This window comes from Carlito syrichta, unplaced genomic scaffold (genome assembly GCF_000164805.1).
Source record: "Carlito syrichta isolate Samal-C Ts95f unplaced genomic scaffold, Tarsius_syrichta-2.0.1 Scaffold303684, whole genome shotgun sequence".
Lineage (NCBI taxonomy): Eukaryota > Metazoa > Chordata > Mammalia > Primates > Tarsiidae > Carlito > Carlito syrichta.
The window spans coordinates 233,997-254,167 of NW_007247780.1; the positions used below are offsets into that span (position 1 = coordinate 233,997).

Genomic DNA, 20,171 nt, shown 5'->3' on the forward strand with positions numbered 1-20,171 from the left:
TACCTCCCAATGGCCCCATCTCCTAATACCATCACCTTGGGGATTAGGATTTAAACATATTAATTTTGTAGGGACTAAAACACTCAGTCCATTGCATAGGTGAAAAGACTGAAATCCAGGAAGGTTAAATGCTTGACTCTTTCAGGTCCCTTCCCACTGTGGGAGTTTTTCTAACTTCTTAATAAATCCTACTTTCTAAAAAAAAAAAAAAATGTTTGACTCTAATGACAGTCATAAAATTGGTATGAGAAAAGACTAGCCCTACCACTGTGCTTAGTGCTAGTGATTGACAAAATATTTAGTGCTTTGCAGCCCATTAGATTTTAATTCCTGCTCAAGTCAGAATCTGTGTAATGTAAAATAATGCCCTGAAAACCTGCTTTTTAAATTTAAGAATTGAGAGGTTTGAGTGAAAAGATCAGATTATGAAACCAGTGGTCTTTCTTTCAACTGTTGGCTTTGCTACTCAAAGCTTCTGTGTCCCATTTACCTCTATCATTATTATTTTTTTTTTGAGTTGGAGTCTCACTCTGTCACCCAGGCTGGAGGGCAGTGGCATGCTCCCGGCCACTGCAGCCTTGACCTGCTGGGCTCCGGCAGTCCTTCCACCTCAGCCTTCCAAGTAGCCAGAACTACAGGTGTGTTACCACACCCGGCTAGTTTTTGATTTATTGTAGACCCAAGGTCTCGCCAAGTTGCCCGGGTGGGTCTCAAACCCGCAGGCTCAGGTAATCCACTCGCCTCAGCCTCCCAAAGTGCTGGGATTACAGGCTGAGCCACCGAGCTGGGCCCATTTACCTCTATTTTTAAGAGATGAAGTGCACCCGACTCCCAGGTTAGATGGGAGGTGTTCAAGGAATGATGTTCTACTCTTTTCTTTTCTCCTTCTCTTTCCACCAACTCTTATCAATGTCTCTCCTTGAATCACAGTGATGTTAAATGTCTCAGAATATTTTCATAATGGGAAAAGAGTGGAAAATGAATGTCTACATAGTTTATGTCTTCAGCTGATTTCTACCAGTTAAAAAAATACATTAAATTCACTCTTGGCTTTTCTTCAAAAGCAATAAAAAAATACAGGTAATGAACACTTCACTTTGAAAGACATAAATTCCTATAAAGCCATTTAATATCATTGCACAGCATTGCTTTTATCCCAAACTTTCTTCACAGCTAGAGTTCAAACAACTCAATAAAATCATTCTGAATTTCAACAGAATTTAAGGAAAGGAAACTATTAGGAATAGAATTATGAATAGAATTATGGAAACAGGCTTTTCTTTTGCTTACAAAGAAAATATTTACTATTCAGCTAGACTTATAGTTTAAAAATTGGGACTTTTAAAAAACTTCTTTCCCTTGGTGGTATTTTAACTATTAAGTAGTTTATAAACTCTTTTTAACTCTATCTTTCACTGAAAAAAAGGATATTTCATGAATTGAGCATGAATGTTTAATATAAACTGAAGAGGCTTAGTGTGTTAGACTGTTGGGGGTAACTCCCTTTCTTGGTGCCTTGGCTGTTCTGGTTTGAGCACTGAAAGCCCCATGTACTGAGAACCTCCTTAATGCTGGGCTGACCAGAATGGTCATTCACCCTATTAGGACCGGTGAAAGTGAACTTTTAAAAATTTTTAAAAATCACTATTTTAAGCATATTAATTCTCTTTCATTGGTAGTATATTTTAGATAAAGAATATTTATAGAGTTTGCCAAGTGATTAATAGGATTGGTAGGATGCAATTTGAAATAACCTTCAGCTGAAAAAGAGCTTTGATACACGTGCATAAATGGATCTAGCCTGTGGAATCAAAAGTAGGAAAGGAAACTCCCAGGCTGAAAGAAGATAGGCATGAAGGAAACATGTGTAAGTCCACTAGTCAAGGCAGTATTCTCTATTCAGAGATGGACAACATTGCAAAAGTCTAGATAAAACAAGAAATTTAATGATGACAATTGTCTTTAGATTAAACATAATTTTGAAAAACACTCAAAACATCTTTTTTGCAGCTGAGGGAATCTTTCCCCATATAGAGTTCCTCATCTTCTTCTTTTTATAAAAATAGAGATGAGGTCTCACTATGTTACCCAGGCTCATCTCAAGTTCTTGGACTCAAGAGGTCCTCCTGTCTTGACATCCCAAAGTGCTGGAATTACAGTCATAAACCACCATACTCTGCATTTTTTTTCTTTTTTCTTTTTCTACCCCCCCACACACATAGTTCTGTTCTTTGTTCTCAATCCCACTAGGTGGATGTCCTAATTAAAAAAATGTATTTTATAATGTAGAAATGTCCTCAACAAAGATTTTAATCTGTAGGGTTTGCTTAAGCTTCAAGCTTAATATTACCTGCAGACAGACAGTTATGACAATAGCAAACCAAAAAGATCCAAGTTCAAAATGAACATGATTATACGTGACAATAGGATATAATTCTACTAAATTAACTAGCCAATGGCCGTTCCTTATTTATGAAAATGTTTTTTGCCTTAGTCTTTTTGGGCTTTTGTAACAAAATACCATAGACTAAGGGGCTTATAAAAAACAGACATGTATTTCTCAGTTTGGGAATCTGGAAGTCTAAGATCAATGCACCAACAGATTTAGTGTCTGATGAGGACCTGTTTCTTCGTTCATAGGCAGTGCCTTCTCACTGTGTCTTCACATAGTGAAATGAGTGAGGGAGCTCTTTTAGGTCTCTTTTCTAAGGACATTAATCCTGTTTATGAAGCTCCACCCTCATGACCTCATCACTCCTCAAAGTCCTCACTTCCTAACACCATCACCTTGAGGGTTAGGTTTCACCGTATGCATTCTGAGGGTCAGAAACATTCAGTCTATAAAAGTGCCTATGCAAATATAAACAAAGGCGCCCAATATAGTTAGAGAGTATATGAAATATATTAGGTGAATATTGTTGTAGATGCACATTCACTTAGAGAGGCACATACTGTGATGTCATTTTATGAACAACCACATCATTTTTATTTTTGTTTTTATTTTTGAGTTGGAGTCTCACTCTGTCGCCCAGACTGGAGTGCAGTGGCCGCTCCCGGCCACCGCAGCCTCGACTTGCTGGGTTCTGGCGATCCTTCCACTCAGCCTTCCAAGTAGCTGGAACTACAGGCACGCGCTACCACACCCGGCTAATTTTTTATTTATTGTAGAGATGAGGTCTTGCCAAGTTGCCCAGGCGGGTCTCGAACCCGCGGGCTCAGGCAATCCACTCACCTCAGCCTCCCAAGGTGCGGGATTACAGGCTGAGCCACCGAGCCGGGCTAACCACATCATTTTTAAGTAAAACAAGGACAATATTAGAAACTAGAAACTAGGTAACTTAAAATTTGTCTAACACAAGATTTATGAATTCATATTTCTATGATGATTAGTGTGTACTTAGAAAGGTAAACAGCGATCATCTGGTGCCATCCTGAGCTCTCTGGAAATGATATCGCCCTTCTATCTTTTAAGGTAATGCAACTAGACTTCCCTCTCCTGGAAATAACAGCAGTAAGATGGATCATCCTTCTAGCACAGAAATTGAAAATATGTTACAGAATCTACAAGTTGTAGTTAGCTAAACAAATGCTTCACACGAGTGCTAATTAAAGAATTTTACTGAATGGGAGAGGTTTCTGAGACTGTCCTATGCAGCTCTGCACTATTCAATAATTTATATCAATGATTTGTGTGAATGGACTATTAGAATATTTATCCAACATGGAGAGGATAGATTGTTCATTGGAAGAGAATAGACATTCAAAAAGACCTTGATAAATGGAACAAAAGATGAAAATTCACAAAATTAAATACAATGGGTAAAAAGCATCATCTCCTGGTTTAAGAAACATAATCAGCAGCACAAAGTCGCTAATATTCATAATCAGCAGCACAAGGCCGCTAATATGTGGCCAACTTGCAACTCCTGTGAAGAAGACTTTAAACCAGGTAAAGCAATAGTCAGTTGAACAATAGAATGTTTAGAAAGTTAAAGTTAATGCTTCTTTAGTGCATATTAATAGGAAGACATTTTTGAATCAAGGAGGAGGAGTTCCATTCAACTCTTTACACTAAGTCAGATCCAAGGTGGAATATTTTTTGTTCAGACCACTGCATTTTAAGAAATCAAGGCGAGAGTGATCAGGATGCTTAATACAAAAAAAAAGAGAAAAAGTGTTGCATTCATGCTTACTCAGGAATTGGTAACATTTCAACCAGAGCAGAAAATGGCATTAGAGTGCCATTAAATGTGCTCAAATGGCTATCTGTGAAAGAGAGAAATATTTTAGCTATTGTCTCAGAGGCCAGAGCTAGGATGTCGTCCAATACAAAAGCCACAAACTTACAAGAGCTGCCAGACCATGAAATGATCAGCCTCTTCAAGCCCTTTCTTCCCATGCTGGGATTGGTCAAAGGGTGGAAAGCTCCATCTGTCAGGGATGCTGCAGAAGGGATTACTTCGCGGAGAATTAGGGAATTTAAACAAAGTGACTCCTGTCATTCTTCCCAACCAGAAAATTCCTACAGCCAGTAAGCAAGCTCATCATCTAGGATACGTCAAAGAAGAAATTAAAAATAAGAGCATACCAATGCTTTCGGGGAGAAAGAAACCCAACAAAATAAGCACGCTCTTCCCTCTTTGCAAGACACATGCACAATGCTCTTCCCTGCTCTACCTATTAGACAGAGACTACCATCTCCTGATGAAATAAACTCAATAGGAAGATGATAATTAACAAATACTTTGGCAAAATAATTTAATTATGGGTCACTTAGATGTTTTGAAATAGCCGCAAAAGCAATTTGCATCTTACTAATTAGCCCCATTTATAACCCCTCTTAAAACCTTCCCTTGCTAAGCCTCACAGAAAATCATTATAATCAATAGAAATTACCAAGCAACCAGATTTAAGAAACAAGAACACAACAACACGTGTTGGGAGAACATGCAATACAGGCAGGTAGCTGCTATCACCACCCCAACTAGTGTGTTTTAGGTTAAAAGCTACCAGACAGTCAGTGGAATCAGTGTTTACCTTCAAGGCAACTTTAGCTTCTGTCCTGTTGTGGGGGAAGTGAACTGTGATGGAGATTTCAACTTCATTCATTTACCTCTATTCATGGCTTCTGAACCAGTGGGAGTTTAATAAGCATATTCCTTTGCTCATCTGTTGCATTTGTTTGGGAGTTTCAGGTTATCCTAGTAAATCAGCTTCCTCAGGGGCAACTTATCTCCCTTCAGTTCAATTTGCATCAAAGATGAATCTAGATGCCATCTGATGCTTAACTGGTTTCCTTTAGCAGCACTGTTACCAGACAGATAGCAGGGTCAGGCTGGTAACACGGTCCAAATACAGTCAGAGGGTCAGACGACCAGAAGTTTGGGAGATTCTATCCCCTTTCTTCTACTTGTATTCTGCTTGTATTCAGTTTGTGTCAGTTACCAGGTATTTCTCTCATTAAGGAGTTTATGCTATTAGTTTAAGGGAAAGCTCTGTTTTAAGGTCTACAAAAGTTGCACCTGTGCTGAGGTGCCCTTGTCTTCTGGAAATCTCCCAGGCCAGGTTTGCAAACCCCCGCCAGGTTGCATCATACTGCTAAGTGACACATAGAGTCAGCCCTGCCAGACTCTCACGTGACCTTATGGCAATCACTGATCTCATAGCTACGAGATGGCTCTTATTGTATGCTATTCCAGCCTAAGAGAATTCTCTTGGTGGGTCCCTTGAAGATTTTCTCCCTTGCAGCTCAACAACCACCACAAACAGAAAATGAGGTTATTAGGTTGAAATCATGCTACCAGCAGCATCGCATTTCACTCAAGCCCTGGTATCTTAGAAAACAGCAAAGGTTAAGAAATCCCTTGACAAAGATTCTTTGCTTGACCAAATGTTAGTCAGGTTCCTGAACCTTTTCTAAAGCTTATCTGTTTACTTCTTTGTGAAATCCAGATTTCACAAGAAGTTCTCATTCTTGCTATTTGATCACCCTTGATATCTGATTGGCTTCCTCATGCTCCACTGTCCCCAGGTGATGTCTGATCACTCTGTCCTGTTTTCAGCAAAATTCCTGTTAGGTTGGTTTAGCCAGAATCCCTCTTACCTCAGATATTTCCTCTTAGCAATTTTCTATCTATGGTCCTACCCTGCTCCTTGGCTATAAATCCCCATTTGCTCATGCTGTATTCAGAGCTGAACCCATCTCCCTCTCTACTGCAAGACCCTATAGATATCACGATGGTCCTGAATAAAGTCATCCTTACAGTGCTACTGTGCATTAATAAGTGCCACTTAATATGCTTTTCTTTAAAACACCCGTCATTCTTTGTGTTCTGGAAAATTGCTGACTAAAAAGAACCCCCTTCCCATATGACTGAGAAAAGACTCATGGATGTCCCTTGTCTGCTAGGACAAAGTCAGAGACAGACTCTCTACGTTGTCATTCTTTGTCTGACAAATGATTAGTTGAACCGCTTGTCCTTATAGGGAAATATTGGATCAGCGTCTTTTCTTCCCCCAGGTCCTGGAATGTGGGTCCACTCACAGCCTGAGTGAGCAGATGGCCTCTCCTGGGAGCAGGCAGACTCAGGGCAAATATTATCTGATCTACTGTCTCACCAGTCCACCCTTAAATTCTACTTCCCCTCATGTGATGTGTTTCTAGCCTTGTTTACTTCTCTGCATAAAAGAAAAAAACCAGTTTTGCCTCTAGCCTTTAAGATGCTTACAGACCTTATAGTCAGAGAGGTTTCTCTCTTGCATAGTCCTTTTGAATAAAAGTCTCTTTTTATTAAATCCACATTTTTTTATACCATGCAGAGGAGACTTTTAGACCAGTGGAGTTGGAGTCCCATTTAAGTTTACTTTTATATAAAATCAACCTTCCTTTCCTGTGAAACATCCTGAAGACTAGAGAATCACAGCCTCCAGTGCAGCATCCTGTTATTGCGCATCTATAAGAAGCCAGATGCTACTTATCCAATGTCATGTTGATGAAAATGGGTGCAGGTGTATATCTGCCCCATCCCTTGAGATGTCAGTCTCATAACTGTCACATTACAGGGCCAATAACCCCACTGATGACTCAGTTACTGTGGCAAACACCTCTGATCAGCTTGAAGGTACAACACATTCCAATAGGTTTGCTACACACAGGAGCTGCAAATTAGCCAGTCCTTTTCCTTGGCTGTAGACAGCCTTGTGGTCTCTGAATGGGCCAGCAAGGGCCAGCAAGGGGCTAGTATCAGCCACGTGGTCCAACTAGAAAAGATAAGACACATGGAAAATGGGAGAATTAGAGGAGAATTTTCTAAAAAGATGGCTAACAGTGGTGGGGCAGGAATAGGGAAGCCAGGAGGAAGAGGGCTGGCTGCCAAGGCTGGCACTACCCTGAGGCCCAAATGGGAGGGAATGGTCGATCCCTGATCCTGAGATGACCTATGAGGGCTCCATGATGCAGCCTTTCCTGGCCAGTAAGGTCAAAAAGAGTTGACATCGTCAACCAACAAACTAGATGAGCAATCGTTAAAGTAGATACTCTGGGATGGGTAAGAGGAAGCCAAAATGCCAGTTAGGACACACACAAAACAGGAGCTACCTAGGAGGGTGGTTGTGGATAGCTCCTTTCCTGAGGCCAGAGATGGATACAGTTTTCACACATAAAGAAAACCAAAATATCCCTCTTTAAAATACTGAGGATTGCCGAGTCAAAGAAGGTTAGAATGCAGGGAACACTCTGCCTCTCCCTCTGCTTGCCTGGTGGCAGAAGAGCAATTGACAAAAACACAATATCTTCCTGGTCTCCTCTCTGCCCTACCCACCTAAAGACACGCTCCTTTACAACACTTGCTTATTAGCTCTGAGACAGCAGAGTTGGAGGATCTAGGAGCAGACTTTACTCTTCCCATAAATGTACCTTCCCACATGCTCATGCCTGTTGGAACATGAATCTGCTCTCTTCTCTGTCTTGTCACTATATAGGATTTTATGGCTCTTTGTGAAAATACTATTTATGCAAGGCCCCAAAGCCACAGCCTTGAAAGAGAAATACTTTCCAACGGAGGCCTCTCCTGTGTGAAGGGTACAGCACACATCGATAAACTTCTGCTGGTTTTTCTCTGGTTAATCTGACTTTTATTTTCAGGAGACTGTCTCAACTGAAAACCTATGAGGAAAAGAAAAGAAAGTATATTTTCTCCTTTACACATACACAAAAGGTACATTAAGAAGGTGGGATGTCCATTAGAAACTGCTTCAGAGAGTAACATTTCCAAAAACAGCCACCCTGTAGATACTTTAAAAGTAAGAATGAAATTTAAGGCTGATTACAATTAAATCATGCACTAAATTACGGACTTATTGGCAAAAAAACAGCTTTTTTAGCATAATTCCTCATCAATTACTCCAAAAGAAAATAAGTATGGTGTATATGTATATAAATAAGTATTCTGGTTATACCAGGGGGATTATCTGCAGGATCAGTGGATGAATTATCTATTTAAAACAAATAACCTCTAGAGCAAGAAGGCGTGAAGTCAAATGTAGGTATTATATAAAATCCCCTTTAAAAATAGCAAACTCTTAGCGAAACTAGTCTCCTGAGACAGAATTCTTCCCTAAGTAATTATTAATAACCACATTCCCTTCTCAATACACACTTTCCATTAAGTCATATTAACATTTGCATATACCTTTGCATTGGCCTATATTTCATTTCTTTACTTATACACTGCTGGATGTTTCTGACTGGTCCCAATGGACAGGGTGCAAGGAGAAGGAGTACATTGACAAGTGTCTGCTTGAAGGATCAGTTCAAAGAAGGGGAAGGGAAGCAGAGGAGAAGAAGGAAGTGTAGATGTTTAGAGTCAGCCCCCGTTTGACTTTCAGATGAAGCTCTGAGCTCTACTACGGAGAGATGCCCCGTACCCATTCTGAGCAGGACAGGACTGGCTCCATTCCTGAGATTACAAAAGTAAAGAAAGGGAGGCAAGGCCTTCTAGGGCCCCAAGAACAGGTCAACCTCCTTAAAGCCCACGAGTAGAGACTTGGATGCCTGTTGGAAATCTCAGCAAAATCATGAGTGTCCCAGGAAACCAGAGCATCCTACAGATATCTCCACATTAATAAGAAATAGTGGTTGAAAAAAAGAAAGAGGAAGTTTCCAGGCAGAGCAACTTTCTACAAAGGAGCAAGGTTCAATCAATCCAGCAAAAGGTGTATGGGTGTGGTAGGCAGAATTCTAAGATGACCTGAAGACAGACTCCAACTGGTTTCAAAGAAGCAGCCAATGACAATGATGTAAATGGCCCATGAGGACCAGGAACAACAGATATATTATCCCAAGGCTGGCCTCTGGAAGCTGAGAGTAGCCCAGGACTTTTAGCAGCAAGAAAACAGGAACGTCAATCCACAACCACTAGGAACCGAATTCTGCTAACACCCACTGAACTTGGAAGAGAACCCCAGGCCTCAAATAAGAACACAGTCTGCCTGGCACCTTGATTTCTTCCTGGGGATCCCCTGAACAGAGTAACCTGTCTATCCCTCACTTGGAATTCTGAGTCACAGAGTTAGAGCTATGTGGGTGTTTTAACCATTGTGCGTATTGAAACAATAGAAAATGAACACAGTGGATATAAATATTAAAGCAAATGCTTTTCATTGGGAAGATGTTGGTCAAAGGATACACAATTTCAGTTAGGAGGGATAGTTCACGACATCTATTGCACAACATGAAGACTATAGTTAATAAGACTGTATTGTATATTTGAAAAATCACTAAGAGAGTAGATTAAAGAATCACAAGAGAGTAGTCTCCCTGTAAAAAATAAGTCTGTGAGGCAATATATATGTTAATTAGCTTGATTTAGCCATTCCACAATGTGTATATATAAAAATATCATGTTGTATACTATAAATATATCCAATTTTTGTCAATTTTAAAACTTAATTTTTTAAAAGGCAAGAGCTTTTCTATCAAAATGTAAAGATTTGGGCTAGGGATATTTGGTTGATAAACTCATTTACATACCCTATCTAAAAATTGTTATTGAAATATAAAATTTTAAATGAATATTATTTATATATGATATGTAATCTATTTAATATATTAAATAAGTATTTATTATATTTATGATAAACATGATTATATATTTATATGATTATATAAAATAAATAATAATAAAATAAATATTTTCTAAAAATCTGTGGTATTCATCTTTGTATTACAATTTATTTTTTAAAATTCAATCTACAAATATTCATTGAGCTACAACTCTGTTACCTGTTATGTGTGGTTTAGCACAGCTCCAGCAGCTAAAAACAGCCCAGGACATATTGGCTGGATGGACCAACCTCAGAACAGAAAGATCAAAAACTCGTGTGATGGACTGAATGATGCTCTTGCCCCAAGATGTCTACAACCTAATCTCCAGAACTTGTAAATACTTTACCTTGTATGCAAAGTGTCATTATGTTAAGGGTCTTGAGATAGGGAGAACATCCGGAATTAGCCAGGGATGTCCAATGTAATCTCAAAGGTCCATATAAGACAAAGGTGGCGAGAGACTGGAAGATGCTATGCTGCTGACCTTGAAGACGGAGGAAGAGGCCACCAGCCAGAAAATGTAGGTGCCCTCTAGAAGTTGGAAAAGGCAAGGAAATAAGTTCAACCTCTAGAGTCTCCAGAAAAGAATGTACCTCTGCCACATCTTGATTTTCAGGCAATAAAATCCACTTTGTACTTATGACTTCCAGAGCTGCAAAGTCACAAATTTATGTTGTTTTAAGTCACCAAGTGTGAGATAATCTGTTACAGCAGCCATTGGAAAATACAGGACGGAAGGGAAGAATTACAGGAAGGAAGGAAATATAAGTTAGGAGGAAGGTAGGGAAGAAATTTGGAAAGAAAGAAATTATGGAAGTTAGGGAGGGAGGAAGAAAAGAGGTGGAGACAGCAATTATTTGAATCACCTCAGAAGTCTCCGGGTCTAGAATTACAGAAAAAAAATCTGTTGAAAGCCAGCACTTTTGCTGCCACTGGGGAAGACAGGGTAAAGGGTAGGAGACACATTTCTGTACTATTTTTTGTGTGTGTGTAAATGCCTGTGAATCCATAATTATTTCAAGATACAAATTTTAAAAACAGAAATTATAAAATGCAATAAATAGTAAGATGGTATTTCTTGATTCTGCATAGAAAATTCTGGAAAGATATATAAACTATTACAGTGGCTAGTATGGGTAGTAGGATTATGGTATGTTTCCTTTATATGATTTTCTAATTTTTTTTACAATAAGCATATTTCATTAAAAATAAAGAAAAATACCCTTTAATAAAGTAAAATACAGAGAGTTAAAGAATAAGGAATACTCATTATCTTATGGAGAGAAATAGCTTAATGCTCAAGTCTTGTTAATAATTTTTTCTGCATGGAAACACAGCAGCAAAAGCCACTGCCTTGTATCACTGCTTGTGAAGCAAATGTACAATTTTACTGTAATAATAGAATTGAACAGTTCAGACTCTGTTGTTGGCTCCAATAGCATGTAATTAAATGGCTGTTTTTTTCTGGGTTTTTTTTGACAAACCAGGAGGCCAAGAAGCCATTCTTCTTGTTCCCTTAACAATCATCTCATCTCCTAGGAGAGTAGAACTAGAATGTCATGCATAGTTGTAGATGTGTTATGATTTTAAACAGTTGTGTGTACTGTTGAACCTACTACAAGTTATCAAGTAACTGATTGTTTCTGAAAAGTTATAGTCTATTTCTTCAGTTACAGCCGGGCTTGGTGGCTCAGCCTGTAATCCCAGCACTTTGGGAGGCCAAGGTGAGTGGAGCCTGAGGGTTCGAGACCCGCCTGGGCAACTTGGCGAGACCTCATCTCTACAATAAATCAAAAATTAGCCAGGTGTGGTAGCGTGCACCTGTGGTTCCAGCTATTTGGAAGGCTGAGGCGGAAGGATCACCAGAGCCCAGCAGGTTGAGGCTGCGGTGGCTGGAAGTGTGCCACTGCACTCCAGTCTGGGCAACGGAGTGAGACTCCAACTCAAAAAAAAAAAAAATTCTTCAGTTATTTGTTAGGTTCTTGACCGGTTTATGAGTTCACAAAAAGCACAACAAATTGTATATGCAATTTCATTCGTGTGTAATGATGCTTCTTCCATTAATGCTCAAATTTGGCTTATAACATTAAAATACTTTAAACTTTCTATTAATATGTCTATAGTATATGGTGAAATTTTAATATTGGGGCTTGGTTATTCAATCATTACCTAAAAGACCTTTTTATGATATTATGTAGAAAAATCAAAACTTTTGAAGTTAATATTTATGAATTCAATTAATATGGAAAATTATAAATTCATTCCTTCTCCTACCTGAAAGTGTTCATAATGGAACATTTCTTGACTGAATTGTTAATTTAACTACCATTCTCCAATCTCCCACTTTCTCATACCATCTTAATCCCTACAACTTACACATATTGTGGAAATGCTTGAAGACAATGCCAACAAAATTCATGTCTGCAATACAAAGGAGATTTGAGAACAGAATGCTTGTTGTCACTTTCTGAATAAAAATGCAACTCCTGAACAATGCAGAAAAATCAGTCAGCAACTCTTAAAAATGCATTGCCTTTGCATGAAGTAACAGGTGTATTTTTTTTTTTTTTTTTTGAGTTGGAGTCTCACTCTGTCACCCAGACTGGAGTGCAGTGGCCACTGCCAGCCACCGCAGCCTCGACCTGCTTGGCTCCAGCAATCCTTCCACCTCAGCCTTCCAAGTACAGGTGTAATTTTTAATAAAAATCTTAAGCTATTAAAATGAAGTATAGAAAAAAAAAACAAATTTGCTTACCAAAATCTAAAGCCTAAACTAATTGTTTTTTACCTGATAACCATTGGGTGTGTTGGATATATCTAATAAAAATTAAATTCACAACAAAATTGTTCAGCATAGCTTCCTTATAATTGGGATTTATATTTTATTATTACAAGTACATGCATGCCTCTTGTTTAATACCTTTGTCTCACACAGTTCTATGTTTGCAATGAAAAAGAAGGGATTTAATTATTGATAACTGGGACATCTTTTTATCAAAGTATTAGGATAAATCATTTGAAATAGACATTTTTGAAAGTCAAACATGGTTGACTATCAGCAATGTCATATGGCTAGTCATATTTGGACAGAGACCAAATAACCATGAAAGAAAGAGAGGATGCAAGGAAGGAAGGAAGGGGAGGGAGGGAAGGAAAGATTGATCAGTCAATTAATGAGTAATTAAATAAATAATAAAAAGATGCTACAAGAAAAGTACATTCAGAGAACAAAACAACTTTCAGAAACACAGCATATGATAAATGAAATAATTCAGCAGAATGCTAGGAAGATCAAGTTGAGGACATCTCAAAGGAAATTGGAACAAAAAGACAAGGTGATTGATAACAGGAGAGAAAAGATATGAAGATTAGGATATCATAACCAGGGGTCCAATCTTCAGCTAATAGATATTCTCCAGAAAGAGAGAGAGAGGAACCCTGATGGAGATAAATTACCAAAGCAATGAAACAAGACATAGTTTTAGAACTGAAGGGCATGCATCTCAATATTGAACAGACTTAGGTGCCCCCAAAAATGAATGAAAGTAAACCCAGAGCAAAGCCCATTTTCATGGAATCCTAGGACATTGAGGACAAAGAAAGGGTCATAAGTGCAGGGGGCAGGGGTAGGGAGGGCAGATGGTTTACATACAAAAAAAAAATGACTTTGTTTGTTCAACTGACCAGTACAAGACAACCAAGCTATGGCTGCAAACTCCAGAGGAAAAATAATTTTCAACCTGGAGTTTTATACCAGTCTACCACTCCAGCTAGAGTTTCATTGGCCCCCGAATAGAGCCTGTAAATACATTGAGCAAATACACTATTTGCTCCTCAGGCTAAATGTCTCTGCTCCCAAGGGACCTGCTCATCGGTATGGGGAGAAAGTCTCCATGCCCAATTATTAGCATTTCCTGTTTTTTGCACTCTGACATGTAAGATCTCAAAAGAAGTACCAGGGAATAGAAATATCACTTTTAGCTTGGGGGACAATGAAACATGATGAATAATGATTACAATAGTTAAATTTCTAATTCTTTATTTTCCTCGCCATGTAATGAGCAGATTGGTGCTTAGGCCGAGAACCTCTCCTAACCCCCAATCCCCCAACCTCCCAGTCTTCTTCCCATGTAATTAAACTGGAAAAAAAACCACCTTTAAAGAGTTTTCCTGTGCTAGCCTGAAAGACCATACACTTTCCCAGGAGGATATTTTACTAAAGAGTGGCCCAAAATCTTATAATTCGTATTCCCTTTTTCATAGAGTATGGGAACCACACATGCCCAAGCCCACCAGGGTGCCTATAACAATAGGCAAAAGTAGTTCTGCTAGTGAGAAGAGCCTAGCTAGGGCTATGTGGGGACCACAGAGTAACTCCATGAAATCTATCACTATTACCCATGACTTTAAAATAAGAAGGGATACTATAAGTAATTGACTAAGAAAGGAGGGAGAGAGAAAGAAAGGAAGAGAGAAAAGAAAGAAGAGAGAGAGAGACAAAGATAGAGAGACAGAGAAGAAGAAAGTAAAGAGGGAAGGAGGAAGGAAAGAAGGAGGAAGGATGGAGGGAGGGAAGGAAGAAAAGGAGGAAGGAAGGAGGGAGGGAGAAAGGGAGGAATGAAGGAAGGGAAGGGAAGAAAAGAGGGAAGGTAGGAAGGAGAGAAAGAGGGAAGGGAAAGAGAAAAGAAAGAAAAGAGGAAGGAAGAAAAGAAGGAAGGAAGGAAGGAAATGAAAAATGGGAAAATAATCAACATTCAAATATTTTTAATGACAAAAATAAATAATAAAAAAGAAAAACAATTATAAATTAATATAAACATGAAAAATGCTCAACTATATTAGGAGTCAAAGAAAATTAATATTAAAATACAAGGAAAATACTGTTTTTAACCTACCAATTTGGCAAATATTATGATGTGGCAACACTGTATCTTGGGAAGGATAAGATGAAATAGGAACTCCTGATCACTGGTTATACAAACACAAACTCAGACTTTTGGGAGCATTGTTGACAATGGATAACAGTTACCTCAACATTTTCACACTCTTTGAGACTCTATGTTTCTATTTCCAGAAATGTATCCATGTATTCATGGATAGACAGAAGCATGTCAATATATTTCTACCACTATTAGTTAGAAAATTAAAAACTAGGAGATCTGAGGAAAAACCAAATAAATTACATATTAGAATATTATTATACAGCCCTTAAAATTCTTGCGTTTTGAAGAATATTTTGTCATACAGAAAAGCTTCATGATATAATTCTAGGTGGAAAAGAGAGAACTGAGCATTATATAAAGGGAATATTATCATGTATTTAAGAAAACTATCCACATATGTATATGGAAATGTGTCTCAGATGCATATGTTTGTGTAGACATGCATATACATGTCTGGAAAGAATTATGATGTAACTATTTGTAATTAGTTTTGAGGGAGCAAGACTACCAGTGGTTTTCTCTATATATTCTTATATTTATCAAATGTTCTACTTATTTTTATAATCAGAAAAAGGTCTACAAAGTACAATTTAATCATATTGCATTTGTGCTGATGGAAAAAGTATCACAGTTAAATTTACAACACTCCTCAAATATGGTAATTTGTACTAATGGGAAGAAAAAGAAAATGAACTTGGGCTTACAGTTGGCCTTAAGACACCCTAATTTAGAGAATTTCAATTTGATGCGCTCCGATCACTGTGCAGCTGGCCCTTGTCACATAATCAGAAAAAAATAATAATAATAAGGTTTCCTTTTAGAGAAATTTGTTTAGTCCTTATTCTTTAAGCACAAGTGCTTGGTAAATGCCTAAAAAATACTTGTTGCAGAGAAGTGAATTAGCACAAATATCTAATCTCTAGTGTTTTTCCTTCATGGAAGAATGCTGAAGTCCTAAGAACCTGGGGTGTCACTACTGTAGGTCCTGGAGTACAAAGGCTAGGGAAAATGGAGTTCTGATATCCTAGGGCAAGAGGAGTGTTCTAGCTCCAGGACAGAGAGAGTGAGAGAGACAGAGAGAGAAAGAGAGATGAATAGAGACTGAGAGACAGATAAAGATACACACAGAGATGGATAGAGGAAGAGAAAGATGGGGAGAGAGTAAGAGAGAGACAAATGTTTTCTCCATTTTTTTGTTCTATTCAGGCCCCCAGGCGATTGTATGGTGCCTGTCCACATTGAGGATGGACCTTTCCCTCTCAGGCCAATGACTCCCATACCAGTATCCTCAGGAGACACCCTTGCTGACACTTCCCAAAACACTGCTTTAGCAGTTCTCTAGGTATTTTTAAATTTAGTCAAGTTGACACTTAAAATTAACCATCAGCCAGGCTCGGTGGCTCGGCCTGTAATGCCAGCGCTTTGGGAGGCTGGGGTGAGTGAATTGCCTAAGCCCGCGGGTTCGAGACCCGCCCGGGCAACTTGGCGAGATCTCATCTCTACAATAAATTTTAAAAATCAGCCGGGCGTGGTACTGCGTGCCTGTAATTCCGGCTACTGTGAAGGCTGAGGCGGAAGGATTGCCGGAGCCCAGAGGGTCTAGCTTGCGGTGGCCAGGAGCGTGCCACTGCACTCCAGTCTGGGCGACAGAGTGAGACTCTAACTCAAAAAAAAAAAAAAATTAACCATCACAGTCTACCCCATGTCAACTTGGCATCCATAGTGTCCTTAAACCATACTTAATCTCCAAATAAAGACAATAACAAAATAATAGGTCCACTTAACATGATATTACTATTCAGCCTACAACTGAAAACATATTAAACCCTTCCTCAGAAGAGGAAGTAAAGGCCTTGGGTAAGGTTCACTCTTCTCCTGATAGGCCATAACTTAAATACTATGATGTAAAATTAACAATACTTAAACACTAATATGTAGTCAATATAGTGGTTTAGGTATTTTATGCACTTTTGTGGTTTCCACATTGAGCATGTTCCCAAGGAACATATTTGCAGTTAAATCTTGAGTCAACAACAAAGATACTCCTTCAAGAATGATCTCAACATACAAACCCAAACCATCTTATTATATACTGATATAAAGTCAATATAACTTATGTCACAATAAGAGAGGAATGAAACCAAAGATATTTGCTAATTATCCTAAAAAGGGCTCAGCTTCTGCATCTCGAAGTCTTGTCTGTTCTTATATCATAGGTGGCCCTATGTCCCCGAAACCCATATAGATGAAAGAGGAAACATCCAAATCAGTATTGAAAGACAAATGTAAAAAACCTCCAGCTCAGTTCACCAAAGCAGATCAGGACCTCCCAAATATACACAAACCATGAAAGAACAGCAACTTGTGAGTGGATTATTACTGAGAAGAATGCAGTTGAAGAATGGAATGGATGTGATAAAAGAAAATCCCTGTCACAGTGCCAGTCAGAAAGGAGACAGGACATAAAGTGAAATCTTTTTCAATAGGTGAAGAGCCTGCTGACTCTTCTCTGTGTTTGTAATAATGATTCATGAAACCACAACTCTGCCAAGAAAATTTCAAAATTCTGTGTATATATGTCTGAGAGAGAGGCTAAGAAAAAACACAAAACTGGTTTGAGTTTTCATGTTGAGAGCATCCTAGGAGGAGTATCTTTGTTGTTGACTCAGAAAATTGAACCACAAGCATATTCCTTTGAGAACATTCTCAACGTGGAAACCACAAAAGTGCAGAAACAGAAAATATTACCTATCTTATTTCTATCTATGTATCTATAATTCATCTACCCATTTTATAAATCTATATATCATCCATCTGTCTATCATCAATGTATCTATATGTTTTTCTACCTATCTTTCATCTATACATTCTATCTCCCTATCTACCTATCATCCATCTATCCATCCTATTTATCTATCTCATCTATATTTATCCATCTATGTATATATGCATCTATTTCACCTATATATCAATTATCTATTTATCATTCACTTATTTATTTTGAGTTGTAGTCTCACTCTGTTGCCCATGCTGGAGTGCAGTGGCACACTCCTGGCCACTGCAGCCTCGCCCTGCTGGACTCAGGCAATCCTTCTGCTTCAGCCTTCCAAGTAGCCAGAACTATAGGCACAGGCTACCATGCTCGGCTAACTTATCATTCATCTATCCATCCTATCCATATCTATCTCACCTACCATCTATCTCATCTATCTTATCTATATCTACCTATCAACCATCTATCATCTGTCGACCCTATCTTTCCATTTATCATCCATCTGTCTATCTGACTCACCTATCATCTATCCATCCATCCATTTATCCACCTAACCATCTAATCAGTTTTATATATAGTTTCTTTTAAACTTTATGTGGCAAAGTGAACTGCCTGTGGAATGACAGTTCCCATCACAGACCATGGGTGAGAAGGGTCATGCACTTGTGAGTGAAGAGAGGAAAAGGGGCATATGGAGAGACAGAGAGAGAAAGAGCCTAAGAGGTGCTGAACTTTAAGAAAGTGTGTTTGGTAGGGCTACAAAATATGCTTGGGCAGCAGTTCTTGGTGCTAATTCACAGAAGTCCCAATGAGCAGATTCAGAGCTAAAGAAATGTGTTCACCATGGCACTGAGACATTCATTTTTATTCTTGGCAACTCCTTCCTACCAATGAATAAACAAACAAGTTGATCTTTCCTCGTCCTCATCCTTATCACCCTTTTCCAAGCTTGGTCCCACAAATGTCCAAAGGCAGCAAGAAAAAGAAGGAAGTTCATTTCATTGTTTTTTTTTTTTAGCACATATGTGGTCCCATTTTACCAGTTCTACCTCTCAAAATGAGAACACGAGGTTATTAATTATATCTAGGAGACAGAGAAAGCATGTTCTTATATCATAGATATCATAATATGATTTGCAATTTGAGAGTCTAGAGTAACAGTATACAATTTCAAAATTTCCAGCAAATCTGATATAAATTTTTCTTAAGGGAATTACATCATAGTTATTGATTATTTTCCCATGTTAGGAAAGAAAAAAAAATACTCAAATATTACTTAATATTTTCAAAAGACTAAGAAGAAAATTAGGGATTGGAGACTTAACTGACTCTTGACATTCTTTTTTTTTTTTTTAATTTTTTTGAGTTGGAGTCTCACTCTGTCGCCCAGACTGGAGTGCAGTGGCTGCTCCCAGCCACCACAGCCTCGACCTGCTGGGCTCCGGCGATCCTTCTGCCTCAGCCTTCCAAGGAGCCAGAATTACAGTCATGCACTACCACGCCCGACTGATTTTTTTATTTATTGTAGAGATGAGGTCTCGCTGCCCAGGCGGGTCTCGAACCCACGGGCTCAGGCAATCCACTCACCTCAGCCTCCCAAAGGCGCGGGATTACAGGCTGAGCCACCGAGCCCAGCTTGTTCTTGACATTCTTAAGAGACCTAGAATAATATTTGAAATAAACTACAGAACAATATTATCCCCTAAAAAATGGAGTTCACAAAGTTATCTAATACTTCAAATGTGTGGTTTCTAGATATGAAATCAAAATTACTTTTAGTTATCATTATGATGTTCAGTGTTATTAAATGTGCTTCACATACTTATCTTTTACATTTGTATGGTAATGTCTCCAAAGCTAAGGATAATATTAGGCAATTTCCTATTTCTAGCAAAGAGAAATGTCCTTTAAAGATAATTTTATTCTGGAGCCAAACTTTTGATCTCAGAATAACTGGTCTGATAATGATTTTTTTTTTAAAAAAAAAGCAAAGAACATAAGTAGCTAAGCAAGGGAATGACATCTGATTAATTATTGTAAATGTACATTAGCTATGCACTTAATCAACTTCCACCCTGAATATTAGAATCTTGAAATAAATAAACTTGACAGATGACTAACATCAACTGGCTCTCCATTCATCTGGTGTGAAATATTACACAATTAAGCACACTGCAAATCCCCTCCGACTCTGGAAATAAACTACAAAAAACGAAGAATTCCCAGAGACCAAAGCAGTCATAAAAATTTAGAATTCTTTTTTTTTTTTTTTGAGTTTGAGTTTGAGTTTGAGTCTCACTCTGTCGCCCAGACTGGAGTGCAGTGCCCGCTCCTGGCCACCGCAGCCTCG

At 38.5% G+C, this 20,171-nt stretch overlaps 1 protein-coding gene across 2 annotated transcripts in view; it reads right to left on the bottom strand.

The window, feature by feature from the left end:
- The window catches only part of STS (steroid sulfatase), a 175,833-nt gene that overhangs the window by 146,012 nt on the left and 9,650 nt on the right, over nucleotides 1-20,171 (bottom strand). Inside the window, exon 1 of one of the 2 annotated variants that reach the window (XM_008059068.2) lies at nucleotides 5,038-5,164. The exons of the other annotated variant lie outside the window; for it this stretch is intronic. The gene's annotated coding sequence lies outside the window, so the exon portion shown is untranslated. Of the gene's footprint in view, nucleotides 1-5,037; nucleotides 5,165-20,171 lie in introns of those variants that run through there. 2 annotated transcript variants of the gene reach the window in all.